The sequence below is a fragment of the Azolla caroliniana genome, unplaced genomic scaffold (genome assembly GCF_043228905.1).
Source record: "Azolla caroliniana isolate FFs.n. ecotype wild unplaced genomic scaffold, voAzoCaro1.0.p SCAF_80, whole genome shotgun sequence".
NCBI lineage: Eukaryota > Viridiplantae > Streptophyta > Polypodiopsida > Salviniales > Salviniaceae > Azolla > Azolla caroliniana.
The window spans coordinates 1-11,078 of record NW_028230515.1 but is presented as its reverse complement, the minus strand read 5'-3'; the positions used below and the strand labels follow the sequence as shown (position 1 = coordinate 11,078).

General features: G+C 37.2%; 1 pseudogene across 1 annotated transcript; it reads right to left on the bottom strand.

Annotated features, from left to right (window-relative positions):
* Window positions 1-2,609: 2,609 nt before the first annotated feature.
* LOC147849319 (leucine--tRNA ligase, chloroplastic/mitochondrial-like) lies at window positions 2,610-9,580 on the bottom strand (annotated as a pseudogene). Its single transcript, XR_015531799.1, has 14 exons — window positions 9,518-9,580; window positions 9,361-9,392; window positions 8,364-8,627; window positions 8,039-8,233; window positions 6,897-6,976; window positions 6,733-6,795; window positions 6,563-6,644; window positions 5,848-5,925; window positions 5,659-5,760; window positions 3,888-4,060; window positions 3,505-3,685; window positions 3,344-3,421; window positions 3,090-3,221; window positions 2,610-2,982 (listed from the first exon to the last, which is right to left on the bottom strand). The product of XR_015531799.1 is annotated as a leucine--tRNA ligase, chloroplastic/mitochondrial-like (transcript).
* Window positions 9,581-11,078: the final 1,498 nt, after the last annotated feature.

The window sequence follows — 11,078 nt, the reverse complement described above, 5'->3', positions numbered from 1 at the left end:
ACTTTGAAGGAAGTCTGATATGGCCACAATGCTGAATGTAGATTAAGATCCCAATTGATTTGATGTTTATTCACCGTCTTCCTTAGGATTCACCGCAGAATCTTATGTGCGGATTTTGTTAATCCATTCGCCTAAGGATAGTATACAATACTCTTTTTGTGCACAAGCATATGCTTGGCTGTGAGCTTTGGTATGACCTTGTTAATGAAGTGACCACCCTGATCACTTACCAGCTCGATTGGGCAACCAAATTGAGTCATGATATTTTCATACAAAAATCGGGCTACCGATTTTGTACAATTATACCTTAGTGCCTTTGCTTCGACCCATTTTGTACAGCACTATGTTGCTATTATAATGTACATGTTGGTTTGTTTGAGTTGCTACTGGAATGAATGGTTCGACAAAGTCCAAACCCCCACTTTTTTTGAAAAGGTTCCAATGGCAACACTAGTTTGTATGCCATTCTTGATTTCTCCGTCGGCCATCCCAACAGTTTGGCAGACATCACACTGTTTTGAGTAGAAGTGCATGTAGTTGGATACAAGTGGGCACCATAAGCCTTACGCACCGATCCATACTCTACTACGAGTGGTTACCTCACCTGAGTAGTGCCCGCTCGCCACTCCTTCGTGAGCTTCCTCGAGGATGGCAAGCTTCTCATGCTCCATGCTGCGTCTGCTCCTTGGTTGTATAGAGCATCGTGGATGATACTAAATCTTTGACTACGCAATGTGAATTTCTTCCTTTGATCTCTTTTCAGACTTGGTGGTGGAATTCCCTGAGTCAAGAAGTACTCGATCTCCTTGTACCGCCCCGCCCGTCTGGTCCTTTGATCTTCTTCGACTACTTCTTGTGTTAGAATGTCGCCATCCGGGATGTCGACCGGTACTCCTATTGCCGCATTGCCTGTTTCGATTCTTGATAGATAGTCAACCGATACGTGCAAGACTCTCGATGTGCGGATTATTGTAAACTCGAACTTCTGCAAGAGCAACATCCACCCTGTAGCTTGCCTGTTAGTTTTGCTTTAATTACCAAGTACATCAAGGCCAAATGATCTACATGAAATGTGACCTTATTCCCCAACAAGTAGTATCTAAACTTGTTAATCAAGTAGATCATGCCGAGCCCTTCTCGCTTGGTGGTTGAGTAGTTTCGTTCACCTTTGTTTAGCTTGATGAACATCCAAGATCCTAAGGGTTTAAACCCCTAAACCCTAAACTGTTCAAATCTCTAATTTGATGCTAGAAATTACAATATTATTTAATAATTAATGCCAAGAATGATCATGTTGTTAACACTTTCCCAATTGTTCCATTACACCCCAAATTATACGCAACCAAAATGAGAATTTACACTCTACCTCAAACCATATTTCTAACACTCTTGAAACTTAGCTAGTGGTGTCCAAGGAACAATATAGACCAGATTATTTTCGTAAAAGATAAGCAAATGGGACAGTAATCTATCACTTTGTCATTTGATTTAAAAATGACCTCAAAGAACCCATGCGAACTTTCATAAAAGTCTTCTGCACTATTTCTACCCACCATAACATTTAACCATTGAGTAACCTAACTTACCAAAGGCTTTCCCCTCATAATGAAGCAAATAATACCTCGCTGATGAAACATGAAAAAATCCTTCAAGATATCCCAACACGACATCTCCACTTTGACAATATCATCAACTTCTACATTCACCATTTATATATATTATTAGGTAAAATGTCATGTAATGCTTGGTTAGAAACCACATGAATTACTTCTCAATATTGGTCCTTCATCTCCTCATCTTCTACAATAATATGTGAGTCTAATGGTTTTGAAATAATATCTATATCCTCCCCTTGCATATTATTAATGCCAATCTTTTGATTCTTCAAATCGGTATCGTCTTCTCCTTCTCTCTATTTCTCTTTTATCCATCCATCCATCCATCCATTCCATGAACTATGCCCAATTTTAAGGATAAGGAATTAAAGAGAAAGATAATTTAACATTTAACATTCGCATTCGAAGATGACATGCCATGTTATAAACCTAGACGACATCCTTTTATGTTACAAACCCGAACAAAGATTGATTTAAAGCTTGTGGAGAAAAACAACTTTGCTGCAATGCTCCTGATTGAACTGATGTAGCAAAATTGGTGTACAACCAAAAATCTTGAGCTTCTCTAAATCTAACTCACTCACTCTCTATGTCTATGGTTTTATCATAACTCTCTCTCTCTCTCTCTCTCTCTCTCTCTCACACACACACACACACACACACACACCTATTTTACTCTTTGTGGAATCTTAACTCCACAACGCCCTTCGTGGAAGTTCCACGGAACCTCAATTCCACTAGAGACCAATGCTCTTTATAGCTCACATTTTGCATCCAAATGTTCCTAATAGAATATGAACCCTTTACCTTATTGTTTTAAAAGAATAACTTTCACCACTTGATCTACCTCGGTTAAATTTAAATTCTTAGATGTTATGTCTTTTTTCAGTAACCGCTTTCTTTGTAATTGAAAAAATAAGATTTGATTCTATTATTTTTAGAATGTTTTTATAAAATTCTATAGGATCTGGAACTATCCATAACTCCAAATCAAAAATTGAATTTATCTTTATTTCTGAATATTTTTTGTTGATAGAAAATTTGTCAAACACTATTCCTGATTGAAATATACATCTTATATTTTAGTAAAAATGAAAAGAATGCTCCATTTTCTGGTAAAAATCGTGAGAAAGGATGGTAATTGTTATTACTTTGAAATCATAATGTTGAGGATTTTTCCAGGGACATATATCTTCTTCACAATGTCCTTATCACCGATGTATTTTCTCACATTCTTATTATCCAACGCTGCTGCGAGTGCAATGGCTTCATCAACAACAGCTGAAACTTGAATAGTACCTCTTGTCTTCCCATTTATTTGGATTGGTAATGTAACAAATTCTTCTGTGAGATATTCTTTCATCACCTGGCATCAGGGTGGGAAATGTGATGTAAAATATATGCATATTTATTGCACAAAAACCAGAATTGATTATGAGATGAGATTGGCTAAATGATTTCAATATTACACACCTTTGGCCATGGTTCATATGCAAGGCTTTGATGATGGCCAAGTCGTTGCCATAATTCCTCAGCCAAATGAGGAGCAAAAGGCGAGAGTAACAAAATAAAACTTTCCAACACTTGTCGAGGCCGATCCTCCCACTACAAGACCATTAAATCCTTTAAACAAAAGGTCATCCAATCCTCACAACAGAGTAAAACAGGAATAAAAATTTAGCAAGTATTAAGTTCGAACAAGCCAGACTCCAAGTTTGAAAGTGAACCTTGTTTGCTGCATTTGTGAATTCCATCATCGCTGCAATAGCTGTATTGAAACGCATTCCTTCAAGTTCGTCTGTTACCTGGGTTTTTTATGGCCACAGCAATAAGAGCATTACGCAAGCTAGCTATATTAAAGGAATGAGAAAATACTGAAAACAGTTACCTTCTGAATGCACTGATGCAATATTCGGAGCTGTTCAGAAGAAGGTTTGTTTTCAGTAACAACACAGCCTTCTCGATATAAACCTGTTGTTGTGGCAGGCAAACCAACTACTAGCCTCCATGCCCGACCTAAGAAGCGATGGACTCCTTCTACCCCATTGGTATTCCATATTTTGGTATCCCTAGAGAACAATACCCATAACAAAGAACTCTGACTTCACGTAAAGAAAACCTCAAATAAAAGAGCATTAATGCATGCAAAAACGCTGTAAATACAAAAACGTTCGCGAAATCCAAACTCTATACTTACTGTTAGAAATTTCCGTTGTAAAAATATGGGTTCTAAAGACATGCCAAAATCACTTAAAGTAGATCAGTATTAACCTCAATGGACCCATGAACATCTCGTACAACCGTAAAGAATCTGCCCCATAATCATTGATTATATCATCTGGATTGATCACATTACCCCTGCTCTTGCTCATTTTGAAAGCCCTTGCAATAACCCTGATATTTGGAAAGTCTTTAAGCACATAGCTCTCCCCAACTTTCAAAACCTAAAGTAAAAATCAACTGAAATTTATGAATTCTGGGAAAGAGGATTCATACAAAGATGTTTCCTCCCTTCTAATTTTTATTTCCCTTTCTATTAGCTCTATAGAAAAAGGATTCACACCTTATTAAAAGAGAAAAGTGCACTGATCTAAGAATTCAAATCAAGAGGCTAGAGAGAGACTATAATCAATTCATTAAGCATCTAATTAGTGGTAAGAAAATTCTAGGATTTACATTCTAACATAACACTTACTCAATGTGAACTAATCATATAACTTTATAGTTATGTTAGAATCTAATTAGAGGTAAGGAAATCCTAGGATTTAGATGCTAACATAACACTTAATGTGAGCTTTGGGATACCTTCACGAATTCCTGTGGGTGTCACATTCATAAGCACTTCTGAGAGCTTTGAAATAGTACAGCCAGACATGATTATATGCAGCATTGATGTTACAAGAGAGACAGTATCGATGAGCACTATTTCAGGAGCCTTGCACATTCATCGCATAATCTAGGCCGCTGAACTTCCAGATCAACATGCATCCACATTCTCCTACTTCTGTGAGATTTGGACTCCACCTCAACATCCACTCCCACTCCCACCTAACATGATATAATCTTGGGAATCAAGATCAGTGCCACCTATGGCAGTTCCTTTTAAGATAGTCCTAGAATCCCTCTCCTCCACACGTGATGTATGGAGACATGGACAAATGATCAATGTTGTCGTTTTTGCACTAGGATTGAAGGTGCTTTCCATACCTTGGAGACCCTTTCATCTTGGAGTGGCCCATGGTGGAGATCTATTGAAGGCAGAATTTTCGGTCTACCTAACTTCAGAATCTTACATGCTTAGCTAAGGAAACAACATTTGTAGATGAGTTTCAATCTCTCATTTGGTCTGATTGGCCATGTTGGCCTCTTAAAGGATGAAAATATATCTTTCTTTCTTCGCAAGGACTACACCAACCATTTAGATTAACCATCAGATTGAGTAGAAGACTGAGAGAAACAGTCACAGCAGCTCATGTCTAGAGTGATCCCGCAGTTCATACTATGGGAATGGTTTAACCAACTAACCCACCACACGCCATCCATTATGAGTTGCATAATTCTCTATAGTATATATTGTTCTCGTACATCATATAACAATAAGAACACATCACATGCCATGATGATCGTCATAGAGTACATATATCATCGTCATCATCGACTATGTCTTTCAGTGTAATCTGTCTTATTTGTCCTTCATTAGGTAGCTAGAGAAGGCCATTGTCCATACTTCAGCATTACCAGACGCATTTATAATTTTATTATTTTCTTTCTTTCAAAGATAACAATCACTTCTTGTCTGTTTTCTGTTGTTTTGTTATATAAGCTCCTATTGTCACTACTGTCCATACTTGGAAGAGATTTTTAAAAACATGTTACCAAGACAAACACCTATATTCAAATGGGGAAAATGTTTAATCTCCAATCCATGTCATGTACTTGTCTAGTAATGATGACCTTTACCTAATCCCTAATTTGGGAAGTATTACTCATACAGTTAAAAAAATAAAAAAATGTTCTTGATACATTTTGCATCAAAATTTACCTGGGTTTCTGGTACTTTTTCCTGAGTATAGTTATACCCTCCATCCACACACTCAGCTGAGACAAAGTTTCCTGAATGATCTCTATTGACTATGTACTCGACCTACAGATGCAGAATAACACCTTTTTAAAGAAGGTTCTTATAAGGTTTGACTTGGATATATTGTTTGAAAATCTAAAAGACGCATACTTCTCCAAGAATCATGCCTTGATTCACCAAGCATTGAAATGGCTCTTTGGTTGATACAACTCCAATATCATAAAGAACCTGAAGCATAAGATTTTGAACAAAGAAAGTTATGTTGCATCTTTCATCACAAACAATCTGATAAGGATTGCATGTAAGGAACTTGTCATGAAAATTGCATTCTTTAATGTCATTTGTCAGTGTGATTTTACATTGCTAATAGGTGATAGAAGTTATAGATCTAATGTGCTTTTCAATTCCACTGAATACTACTTGAGCACAACCCTCACTAGATCACACAGCATATAATGTAAAGCTCAGCAGGAATTATAAGGTTGTTCGGTGGAGACCAAAAGATCATGTGTTCAACCCCTAGATTCTATCGTGGCATCTGGTAAATTAGTGCAGTTCGTACAATTTGAATCTATGTGCATCTAATACTAATTTAAGAACAACCTCAACTTGATCACACAACATATAATGTAAAGCTTGGCAGGAAGTATAAGGTTGTTTGGTGGAGACCAATAGGTCATGTATTCAAGAACCCTACATTCTATAGTGGCATCTGGTAAATTAGTGCACTTAGGAAGATATGAATCTAGGTGCATAGGTTATTGAAAACATAGCTTGCCACTATGGTAGAAGCGCAATATGAAGAAAAACGTATCCACAAAAAATATTATATATTCATTCATGCATTGAAAATCTCTTTAGATACCTTGTGCCAAAACCTTGCATACAATAAGCGTAAAACAGAATGTTCTGCACCTCCTACATACAGATCAACCGGGCCCCAATACCTGAAAAGTTTTGGATGCATATAGTAAAGCTTCCTATTTTAATGTATATTTTTTCTACTAAGACCTGCTACAATACTATAAAATTTACCTCTCCTTTTCAGGGTCAACCAAAGACTTTACATTATGTGGATCCATAAACCTGAGATAATACCTGAATATATAGCCACTATTAGATACCATTCCACAATCACATGTACACTCTTTTCTGAAAATATGACCTTTATTGGATGATTGTGAGTTGATGGTGTATACCAGCATGAGCCTGCCCATTGTGGCATAGTGTTTGTTTCCCTCCTTGCAGGCTTCCCTGTTTCTGGATCAATTGTCTTCACCTGTAAAAATTAGTTCATGAAAATGTGTAGAAAACAGAATCTTCATGAATCCATAATCCAAAATGTTATTTATTGTTTGATATACGAATTAGTATCTGTTAATATTTTGTGATTTTGAGGCATGATATGCCCAACAATGAGTAATCACCTCTATTTATTGTTCAAAATCAATTGGCTTACATGTTACAGTCCTTCTCTACTACAGTGAGTTCCTTCACTATCAGAGGATACTAAACTGCTTACCTACAGTGAGTTCCTATTTGTTTACCTACTAGTCAAATGCACCAATTACCTAGCAGGTAAGAGACCTTCTGTTAAGGATGCATGCATCTTATTATGGTATACTTCAGAGGGCCACTGTTCTTACACACTTAGTAGAAACTCATCCCCCGTGCCCGAAATTAAAAATAATATTATTCACATATTTGATTCATGGGATTTATCAGAGATAGATATTCCAGACCTCAATAGGGCCTAGACATTGGGCATTGCATATCATTTAATCATTTATCATAAATACTAGTATGCTCATCAAGGGACTTCTCTCACATTGAGCATATGTTCGGCCAAGCATACTCTCTGCAGCTTGAGCCCAGGTATAATCTTAACACTGTTTCATTCATTAGTTGAGGAAGGGAAGATTCAATAGGCTGTACATTGCTCCTAACACCAACAGGCCGACTTGTTGCATGGCTTTCACTCACTAACAGAGATCTGTTCACCATCATGCTCATACCCATCCTCCAATCCCACCATGCACACAAGTCTATTCCTCATCTCCTCCTCAATAGAATAAACCGTAGTGTCCTTGCTCTGGATAACACTAGATTCCCACAGCAGAGGGCAAGTTGGGAAAACCTCATTTCTAGGAAAAAATCCTGAATTATGGTTATGGCTGTACCTCAGGACAATATGATATATAAATGAACCGAGACTGAGCATAACTAAAAAAGCAGCATAGCAAGCACATTCAAAATATCTAATGAAAACCTGCAATTACTCCAATAATAGAATCTTGTTAATCCTAAATTTAACAACAAATGATATTTTATTTAGCCTTACCCAATCCACTGCTTTTGACAGTGGTGGATCACCAGTTCCAGAAGGAGAAAATTCATCTAGTTCAGGAAGAATTATGGGTAGGTCATCCTCATTGATTGCCTTAGTTTCACCTGTATCATTCAGGAAAATTATAGGGAAAGGTTCACCCCAATACCGTTGACGTGCAAATAACCAATCTCGAAGCTTGTAGTTGACCTAACAAACATGTACGCACAATGCTTTATCTTATAACAAAGAAATTCCAGTGGAGAAAATTATATCTGAATTAGCAATTATGCCAGTCAAGAATGTGGTGCCGTTTGTCCTTTTAATATTGCTAAATTACCTGACGTTTACCATAGCCTCTGTTTTCAAGCCATTCTATAACTCGTTGAGCTGCTTGATCAGTAGGTAAACCATTCCAATCAATACCAGTATCACCATACGAAGAATTAACTACTATTCCTTGACCAGTGTATGCAGCTTTTCCATCCCACTGTGTAATATTTTCAGGGGATACGACGAGGCGCTCTGGTAAGCCAAATTTCTTTGCAAATTCATATCTCGCGTATCATGTGCAGGAACGGCCATAATTGCACCTGTGCCATAACTGCCATAACATCATTCCACAACATCAATCACACAGAAATATTGTGCACTATAAGTTTCACGTAGCAATAAACAGGAACACCCGTTTTACTGTTTCTATCAACACATTTTACAATTAAAGCAAAAGAAACAATCTGTCTCTGTGCACTTCTTATCATACACGAAGTGATGGTTGGCAATGGCATTGCGTGAAGTTCCATCTCTAATGCATACTACAAACATTCAAATGAAAACAGATAAGCTGTGTCTGTGTGCTTCTGACTACCTGCTATATATTCGAGGAAGTAAGTATATGCTCCCTATTTACAGGCCCCAAAATTTGCAATCATAAAACTGGAAATAGATAACAAGACCTCAGAAAGACGGAGTTTGGAATTTGGAATCGTCCGATCACACATTCATGATTCCATGCTCTTATATTGGTTGCAGACATGGTTTTCCATGAAGAATACTGGATGCACTAGAAATATTTTGTCAGCAGTCAATGTTTTGAGACATCTGCTCGAAAATGGACACCAGATAGCAGGTAGTATCACCTTTGCCATTAATAACATCAGGGTTTTCTATCGAACCGTGCAGTTCACTCTCTTATTCAGTGATAAATTTTTCTTTGCGAGGATTAAATGGCCTGTTATTTGGAATCCCCTAGTTACAGTTTCCTAGAGACATTGGTTAAGAGAATGCACACATTGATTAGGCTGATTGGGATCTCATCTTGTCAACTTCTTCCTTACAGTGAACTTCTGGGTGCTCCCTGGTTAATTGCCTGCCATATGATATTGCTCAAGATGTTTCACAGCATATTATGAACATTTCTAATGCCATTCCTCCCGCCTGGACAGATAACTCCCCAGTGGTTTCTTTGATGAGTTATAGGCCCCAATCTGGTACTTTATAAGCACTTCTATCTTTAGCATTGATCCTATGGATCAGTTTCATCTGCATATTCCCCATAATCTTGTTGATGATGAACATAAGTGGCAATTTGGATATGTTGCCTTTTGCGGAAAAATATTACTGTCATAGACATATTCAATTTTGGACTGTTTCTAGCATTTACGTTATGGTATATGTAGAAAAGCCGATGCTCTCACATTCTCAGACACAAAGCATTCTAGTTCTTTTTCTTTGATTGTTCACCCGGAGATATTGTTTGTATATACTCTCCAGTAGTGACTCATTTCTGTTGTTTAATCTTATCAGCCATTTTGGCCTCTTAAAAGAAGTTAATATTTCTTTCTTTCTTGGCTCCTCTTAGCATTGACTGAGATATTACAGCCATGGTACTTGCATATAGCATTTCTGCACATCCATAACAATTAACTCGAAACTTCTATTAACCTTTATAACACAGAATATGATCGCACAGATTCATCAGTCAAGAGGATTAGGAACCCAGCATATTTAATTAGGAGCTCCCAAGGAGCAAACTACTACTGCTAACATAGCTGCAAACTTCTACAGTTCTTCAAACCCCTGAAAGTTGCAAAGGTTGGCTAGTCACCACAAAGTCCATCATTGTAAAATCTACCACTTCTGTTCTCTTGTTGAAACCATATAAGAAAGACCTCTTATTTGCAGTGAAGAATTTATACTACCGTTGAAACCATATAATATCCCATGCCCACATAAGAAAGACCCTAACACAATGACGTTGCTGAAATAATAGCGACCAGAAAGCTAGACAAAAACTGTGAAAAACAATCGAAAAAAAAAGAATGCCAGTTAACTATCAGAGTGTAAAGATATATATACAGAGAAAGAGAGGTTGTGGCCATAGAAAGGGAGATGCACTTAATTATGAAATAAAAAATGAATAAATAGCTGAAAAAAAACAAAAAACAAATTGGCTCCTCTCTGTACCCAAATATGAACCCATTGGGATGCTATAAATTCCGAGAAACACTCTAATTTTAGAAAATAAATAAGGTCACAAAAGTTTCCTGAGGCTATTTTACTCATTTTGTTTCTTGTTCCAGCAGTTTTGACTTTTCACATCTCCCAGGTACAAAACACACTTTTGATGAATACACATTTGTAGTTGGATACCCATTGTTCCCAAAGTATTATAGCTCAATAGGGTTTAGGTTTTAAACTTGAATATAATTTACCGATCATTGGGGAGTGAGGATGAGAATTGGACTCCTGTGGACATACTGCCATCGCTATTGACAAGTATTGAGATGGAAGATATGGAGGCAGTGCACATTGTGATTCATGCTAGCAAAGTAAGGTATCCATATCATGATGAATTGGATGCCCAGCATGTGTTGGCAGCAAGCAAATGTTTAGTCTTTTACTACCTTCATATTTGAGGTTGAGAAGTCTTGGAGGTGACCCCAATTTAGGTTGCGCTAACATGTACTACAGGTGCTACCTAATCATGGCAAACCCATTCAATCTCAACTTCTAATTACAAAGAATCATTTGTCTAAGCCAATGTGGACTAGTT